This window comes from Rhinolophus sinicus, linkage group LG03 (genome assembly GCF_036562045.2).
Source record: "Rhinolophus sinicus isolate RSC01 linkage group LG03, ASM3656204v1, whole genome shotgun sequence".
NCBI lineage: Eukaryota > Metazoa > Chordata > Mammalia > Chiroptera > Rhinolophidae > Rhinolophus > Rhinolophus sinicus.
The window spans coordinates 98460371-98468930 of record NC_133753.1 but is presented as its reverse complement, the minus strand read 5'-3'; positions in this window follow the sequence as shown (position 1 = coordinate 98468930).

Here is an 8560-nt window from a genome sequence, read left to right as displayed (position 1 = left end):
TTCTTGGCCTCTCCTTTGTCTTAGTGAACATCTGGCTGCGCCAGGGCTTTTTTGGGGGATTGGCGGGGCATGATGGGCCTTTGACCTCTGAGTCAAGCTGAGGGGTGAGCTGGCCCCTTTCTGACTCACTCCACCTGAGCCCTCCAGCTGGAGCTGAGGGGTTTCCAGCCAGGGCTCAGCCTGACGCCAGTAGCTCTACCCTTCCTGCTGCAGGCACTGGGATGGAGTGCCAGCTTCGGCGCATTCAGCCTGGAGGCCTGAAGCCCCACCCTCAGAGTAACCACATGCTGAGGCCTGAGGATCCTCTCCAGACAGGTATGAGGTCAACCATTTCTGCTCTCCCTGGACATTTACTCTGTGGATGAGTTCTGTCCCCCAGCCGCCAAGGTCTCAGTGCAGACAGTTCCCAGTGGGTGTCGAGAAAGCCTGGGTGGTAAAACCAATATGCCCAAAAGCTCAAAGCTCTGCCATGGGTGAGGGGGTGGGGATAGGGTGACCCAAAAGTGGTAAAGCAGAACCCTCTAAACAGGCCCCACTCACCCCAGTCCATTCCCAGCTGCCTTCCCCTGACCTCCAGATATGACGTGGAGGGGTATGGGGCTGACAGAGAACTAGGACTGCACATGGCCAGGGAGTCCTGGGGGAGGGAGCTTGACTTCTCTACCTCCCCCACATGAGGACCAGCCAATGGCACCTCCAAGAAATAGGGACACGTGTGACTCCAACTGAGTTTCCCCCTAGCCCCAGGGCCAGGTGGATGTGAGGGAGGGCAGGCAGCACTGTCCCAGGATACATTCAGTTATTCCAGACGCCTGGTTTTTGCCCCCTTTTTTCTGCCCCCAGGTGACCCTTCACGCCGCTGTTCCCTCCACTGAAACGCAAACTGCAGGCCTCTCCTCCTACAGCCACAGATAGAGAGGGCAGGCTCTGCCTTCCCCAGACAGAGCCCGGAGCCAGAGAGAGCAGGTACCACAAGAGTCACACAGCAAGGGGTTTCTTTCCTCCTCAGATTCCCAAGGCCTGGACTCCCAGGGCTGGGACAGAGGGGACGTGGAGGAAAGCAACAGCTTGTCACCCACACCCCCACACTGGGGAGACCACCTGACCTTTAACCACAAACTCCCCACACCCAAGGTGGGTAAAGTCTCAGAAAATACTACCACGTCCGTGCTCACCGGGGCCAGGCCCCATCCAAATGTTTCCCTCACTCGCACAAGCCTCCCACCTCTCTACTTCACTTAAGATGGGGAAACTGAGGCAGGGCCACCTCCAGCACACACAGCCAGACAATGAAAGCAAGGACCTAGGCCCAGGCAAGGGGCCCTCAGTCTGCCTCCCCTTGTGCTGTCTTCTCTCCCTGCAGGGCCAGGGCCATGCCAGGGAGGTGGGGCTCCCAGCCAGTGCTCACAGGGGGCACAGCGCAGAGGAAGGAGCAGCCGGGGAGGAAGGGGCAGCGTCCAAGCTGTACACACCTGTCCATAAGTCTGAGGCAGGCCCTAGGGATTGCCCAGCAGCGCAGGCCCAGGAGCAGATGGCGATGATAGCCTGGCGTCCCTCCTCTAGAGCTCTGTGAGGAGACTGCATCCCCTCAGAGGGCCAGGACAGGGAACAGAGCCTGCTCCCCGACACCTGGCCTGGCATAGGGGGCCTGGAGGTATTACTGGTCTTAAGGAAGTGAAACTCCAGTCCTTTTGAGGTATGGAAAATTAAATGACAAGGGGCAATCAGAAGATGGTATAAAAATTCCTTTTGTTTTAGGCATTCATCCAATGTGAGGACAGGAGTGGTACAGAGTAGAGCCTACAGGAGGAGGCGGCAGGGCAGACTGACAGGGTCCTGGAAGGGAACAAGGACTTCTGGGGGCAGCTGCAGATCAGAAGGCTTGGGTGCTGGGGGCTGAGGTGAGGCCTGGCTGATGCGTAGCAAAGCAGAGGGCTGCGTGTGTGTGCTGTGCCAGGGGAGGTTTGGGGCTGGGGAGGTTTGGGGCTGCAGAGGCTAGCCAGGTTCAGAGAGCAGGCTATCCTGGCTGGGGAGGTCTGGGACTGAGGCCGAACCCAACCACTGGTCTCCAGGGGGCGGTAGCAGGCAAGGCAGCTTTGGCGATCTCCCATGAGGCAAAGGCCTTGATCCACAAAGCTCCGATGGCCCCTGGGCCCACGGGAAGAGGAGCTGTTTGGCAGCATGGGTGCAGGGGATGGTCTCTGAACCCAGGATCTGGGAGGGCAGGGGGGCTCAAGTGCATACTGCCCCAAAGGCTCCCCCACCTGCAGGGGACCCAGGAGCCCAGGACCCAGACCAGGCTTAGCTTGGCCCAACACAGCAGTTGGCACCAAATACCAAAGAGGGTGGGCAGGCAAGTCTCCACATTGGGGTTGACTATAGCGGGTGGCAGGTCCCGCTGTAACTTCTCATTCCTACCCTGAAGGGCCCCTGTCCCTACCCCCCACCCCCAAGGCTCTACCCTAATATACGCACATATCCCAGGGAGCCCCTCTATCCATGCAGCCACAACTTCTGAATACAGGGCAGTGCAGGCCAGTGTAGAGGAGGGGGTGCTAGAAGATGCTCCCCAGCTTTCATTATATGTAAAACATCCCCATTATTGTTTCTCATCTTTGGGAGGGAGAAAGGGTATTCCAGCCTTGTTCTCTTAAGCTACCTCCATTACTACAGAAGCCCTTGGAGGTGACCTGGGAGGGAAGGGGGTGGAATAACCAGGCACAGAGCCTGAGGGCTGAGGCTGGCCAGGTGAGCTGAGCCCCTCCCCTCTCTGGGCTTTTGTTTCCTGGCCCTCCACAACCCAGGCTGTGTAGAACCTCATGGAAGGGTTGCAGGAAGATAGATGTCAGACACACCCAGTGAATGCTGCAGGTTTTAGGAGGTGGCACAGACTGTAGCAGGGGACACAGGGAAGGGAACCCATGTACCTTATGTGGCCTCTTTGGAGGTGATGCGACAGAACCTACAACACATAAGGAGACAGGATCCCCCAGGAAAGATGAGCCCGCCAGATGGCCATCAGGCTGGATGGCCGCCACTAGGGTGTGCAGGCTGGTGGAAGGGCCTGGCATGCCCCTAACGGATCTTCCCTGTGGGTGGGATGGGGCACGCAGGACACACTTCCCACACTCGGCCCACCACCAGCATGACACAGACTTGTTTGCTTCTCACAGCCATCCCGGAGCTGAGCAGGCCCATTCTCCAGATGAGTACAAAGAGGCTCAGAGAGGGAAACAAGCCGGCTGCCTTGATCACTCTCCTGCCACCTCCTGCAGAAGTCCCTGTTCACACATCCAGCACCTCTGAAACAGGCACTGTTATCCCCATCACACAGCTGGGGAAAGGGAAGCACAGAGGCTCAGTGACCTGCTCAAAGTCACAGAGTGACAGGGCTGGGCTCAAACCCCAGCCATCTGACTCCAGAGCCTGCTTTCTTGACCACCACACATCCCCATGGTGGGGGCTTTACAAATCTGAATCTGGGAGGTGGGAACACTGTTCCCCCACACACCAGGGGACAGGGCATGCAGCCCCAGGCTTTGGTAGATGACAGTTTGGGAAACAAGCTAGCCCAGCCTCCACTGGGCCATGGCCCGAGCTCTGCTCGGTCCTGTTGTCTGTGACCTGGGGCAACCCCATGCTGGGCCTCAGTCTTCCCCTCTGTCTCACTGGGGATGTCAGTATTGCCTTGAAAGTCAAGTTAGGTAGCAGAGGCAGCTCCACTTCTCAGCAGGCACTGGCCAGAGGAAGCAGGGCTCTGGCTCGTCCTGGAAGGTGAGGCTGAGGAAGGTAAGAGCCTTCCCTATGGGAGTCACCACTATCTGGGTCCTAGTTTAGACCCTCATATGCCGTCCCCTAAAGCCCAACCCCAATGATACTTCTTACCAGGTCGGTATTGTAGATTCAACAGGAGTCCCCACCAAAAGCTGTAAAGTGAGGTGTGTGAGGGTGGAGCAACGCTTCATGGAAAGGTTCTTAGGACAGGGAAGGTTTGAGCTGGGCCCCAGGGCAGTCAGAGGGGTAAAGGGACAGACATCTTCAGAGGGGCTGCCAGGGAAACCAGGAGGGACAAAGGTGTGTGTGTGTGTGTGGGGGTATGTTCTGGAAGTCAGCAGGCACCCCCCAGTCACCAGCGGGCTCGGCAAGGCCAGGTCCATGCGCCAGGAAAAGTAGCCCCCATCATGGGCATACCTGGGCTGCCACAGAGTGTGGGAGGTCTGAGCTGTGCCAGCGTGTGTCCCCATCTGGCTCTAGATACAGCCTGACCTCTGGTTGTAGCAGCAGATGTGGAGAGGGCTCAGCCAGTGGGTGGTAGTCACACTGTTGGCCCAGGTACCTCTTCAGTCTGGACGGGCCTTGAAGGCTGGGCTGGGCCCCAAACCCTAGGCCTGAGCTCCATCCAACCCCGGGGAGCCGAGAAGACTCACTAGAAACAACCTGTGGATTTCTGGGAGCCGGGCATAGAGGACAGCGGCCACCTGAGCCGATGAGAGAAGACTGGTAAGAGGGGGCCTCTCAGCTTGCCATCCACTGGGCATGACCTGCCATTAAGAGTTGGGCTGTGGAGGAACCGTCCTGTGTCTCTGCCCCATGTCTCTGCCCCCGTTGGCCCTCTGTGTTGAGGAAATCAGGGATAATTACATCTCACATGGACCCTGGGGCAAAACAAAGCCCTCAGTCCCACAGGAAGACGGGAGGCTACTTTCCAGGGAGGGAATGACCAGGGGCAGTGTTGTGTGTGCTTGGAGCAGGTAGGCAACATGGGGGGGCAACTGCCTTCTTTGAGGGCCAAGAAAGGAAGATAAGCAGAGAGAGGAAGCCCAGACATTCTACCTCAGGCCCTCTTCCACCGACCTTCAAACCAGGCTTCTCCCCCGACTTGGCCCATAACTCAGATGGCACGCCTCTCCTTCCTGTCCGTGCCGGACGCTGACAGAGTCTGTATTCCTCAGGAGCTGTGCACAGGTGACCTGTGTGACACAGAAGTGGAGAGGAGCAAGGGACCCTGAGGGTCCGGTCTGGAGACTCTGACATGTTACCTGCCCTGGCCATGGGCAGGCCGTGCCGGCACCTCCTGTTAGCTGTGTCTTCCAACTTGAAGGTATCCAAGTTCCAGGCCAGGACGGGAGCCAGACACCCCTTGGGGATGGGGACACAGTGGGATGGAACACAGGCCACCCAGACATCACTGGGGCTCTGGGCTTGCTAACCAGCTGCAAAGACAAACAAGGAGGGAGGCTCTGCTAGAGGGCAGGACTGCACTGGACTCAGGCAGTCTCACCTTCTGGTCAGACTCCTGAGCTGAGAGCCCGCCTGCCCGGGGGTGGGGAAGAGGGCACCTGTCGTCGCCCCAGAGTCATGTTCCCTCCCACCATAGTGGGTACCATATAAAGGGGTGCAGTATATTGGATACTCCTTCCAGCTGGTTGTGGCCTCCTGGGGTGGTCTCTACGGCCCTGCGTGAGTCAGGTTGTGGGTTCCAGAAGTCGTGTTGGGAGGACAGCTAGGTCCCTGGGGTAGAATACTTGACAGGAACATGGCAGGAGTTTGAGCATTGGTTCCTCAGGACTGAGTCCCTCTGCCCAGGTGGCCTTGGAGACACTTGCTGCCCCGCTCAGCCCAGCGAGCCAGGGCCTGGTGTCAAACAGCCTCTCTGCTTGAGAGCAACCTTTGGGGCGTCATTACTCCTCTGCCTAGGACTCAAGCGTCTACGCTGTGGAAGGACCAGCAGTCAGAAAGGAGGGGACTACGGGTCTGGGCTAGGCCAAGGCCTTGGTGTGGGTCCCCTAGCAGTCAGGACCATGCTGGACCCAGAACCCCCATGGGTGAGGGGAAGAGGGACTGGGCTGTGTCCCCCCGAGGTTCCTGATAGGGGCTCCAGAGGGAGGGAGACCAGGGCAAGAGGAAGTGGTGCAGAAGCCTTAGCATCTCCTCTGTAGGGGTGGGTTTGTGGCCTACATCAGGGGGGTGGGCCTGGGGACCAGAAGGGAACAGGGCTACCAGCTGGGGCTTTAAGGAAAGCAAGTCTCATGTGCAGAGCACGGCATGAGCTGAGCCAGGAGTCCTGAGGAACGCCGGAGAGGACCAGGCTGCCGGGGGCTTGGGGCCAGAGGTGCCCTGAGGCCAGGAGAAGGGTAAGCTAACTCCAGATGAAGCAGGTCTGGAAGAAGGCTCCAAGCTGTCAACAACCAGAAAGGACTGGGCTCCCAGAAGCCGTGGTCTGGAAGGCAGTGTTGGGGGAGAACCAGGCATAGCTGGTAAAGACCAGTGCTTTAGCAGCTGGGGACCCTTGCTACCTGCTGGGCGTGAGGCCACTGGGGTGGCGCCACGGTAGGCAGGGCTGGGGAAGACCTGGCCTCTGTAAGCAGGGTCCTGGTGTGTCTTCAGGGCCAGCAGGTGGCAAGCTGAGGGATGGCAGGGTAGGCTGGGCACGGCTGCCCTGGCTCTCTCACATGCAGGAGGAGCCGAGCCTCGTGGAAGACAGGCAGGGTCCAGGTCTGTGGGGGACCCAGGCCTGAGTAGGCAACATCTCCAGGGTCTCTTTCCCATTCAGGGTGGATGAGAGCCAGGCCTCACTGGGGACACTTCAGGAAGAAGAGCTGAGGTCAGCAGACGAAAGACTGGCAGAAGATCGGGTCCCTCTGGCAGAGGGAGGTTTGCAGGGTTTCAGGAGAAATAGCTGTCAGGCTTGGAGTCCCAGCTCTGAACGACAGGTAGGAGAGGAGCGAGGGGCTACAGTTAGGGCTTGGAGAGCAGCCTGCCCTGGCCCCATCACTCTGCTCTGAGAAGCAAAGGGTCTGTAGATGACTTCACCCAGTGGCAGCAGAGGTGGATGGAGCAGAGCCAGTAGACGTTTTGGTTTCTGGCTTGCCACCTGGCCCCAAGTCCTCAGGACTGGCTCTGGGTCTTGTCACAGCCCCTGACTTGATGTGACCATCAGCAAGTTCCTAGACCCCTGTCTCCCCGTCTCTCCATGATGCTCAGAATGATTCCTGAACACCTGGCTCAGACGCGTCTTGGCAATTTGATTAAAACTCAGGTTCCTGGGCTCTACCTAAGCCAGTTCTCGATGGGGCCCAGAAACCATTTTCCAGATGACTTCATCTGAGAAGTACTGCCTGGGCACAGCCCAGCCCAGGAGCCTTGGACAGTTACAGGGGAACCATGGGGCCAGAAGAGCCACATTCCACCAAGGAAACGAGTGGGCCTCAGTCATTTCCCTGAGGGAGGACCAGCACATTTAGCTCCATCCACCACACACCTCCCTTCCCTCAGCTCTCACCAAGGAATGGGATGGGCTTTGGTGGGAGCACTGCCTCCCTCAGACGAGTCCTGAGCACTTCTGTTCCTGCCTCAGCACCTTAGGGCTCCTGGGACAGTCATAGATCCTTCCACAGGACAGGGCCAGGTCTCTGCCCTCAGACTGACGCTCCCAGGACAGAGCTGTCCCTGGGGAGCAGCCACCTCCCTTGGTTGGGTCCAGTGCTACATGACTAGCCCAGCCTCTGCACCATTATGTTCCTCTAGGACACAAGCGGACAGATGGACTCGGGGGCTAAGCAGCCCTGCCATCCTGAGGCCTCAGACCCTGCCCTGAAACCATGGTAACCATAAGCAAGATTTATGCCCGGAAGAGAGCAGGGGCACAAGTGTTTAAGGACGAGTGAGGCAGGGAGGAGGAAGGGATGGAAGAAGAAAGGAAGGGAAAAAATAAAGGAGAAACGGCCCAATCCAGCAAGGCCTTGACGAGGTGGGTGAGGCTGTGCATGGCGGGCTGGGGGATCCAGTGACTCCACCTGTTACCACCCTTTCCTCCTACACAAGTAGCCTCCAGTGCTGCTAACTCTCCACACTAGTTTTCTGTTAACACAGACCACAGCCCTTATTCTCCAGGTTCCAGGACTGAATGTGTTGACTGAAAGCTATACGCTTGTTGGATTTGGAGCCGTGGTTTCGGGCCCCACCCCTCCTGTCCAGTTCCCTGTACCTGACACCCAAGGTATTTTCCCTTTCCCAGACACACCTCTAGGCTGTTCAACTCACACTTCACACCTGCTTTTACTACTCCTTCCTACTGGTCTGCAAGGCCCACTTTAGGCAGCAGCTATTCTGGGACCCGACATCTCATCCCCAGGCGGTGGGCCCTCCTGAGCCCCCACAGCACCCTTCCCCCAGGTCGTCGCTGCAGGGACCATGTGCTGGGGTTGCCTATCTCCTGGCCTGTCCAGCACTGGGGCTGAGTGCCGCCCGGGGGCAGGCCAGGCTCCCGCCGTCAGGAGTCACGCTGCAGCTGTGTGCAGGAGGTATTGAGGTAAACCCACCGTTAGGCTAGCCCCCTGGAGCAGGTGGGGCGGAAATGGAAATCACGGGGGAAGCCCCCTCAGCAGCTGAGAACAAACCTCTAAAGCCCAACTAAAGTGTGGGAAGGGCTGTCTCTCAGCAGGATCGTCACCAGCACGGGGAGTGGGCAACTGGCGGGCACATCCTTGGTCCTAGGAGAGCGGCATGCCTTGGGGTCTGGTGACCAGCATTTCTCACCAGGCAGTGAGTGAGCTACAGA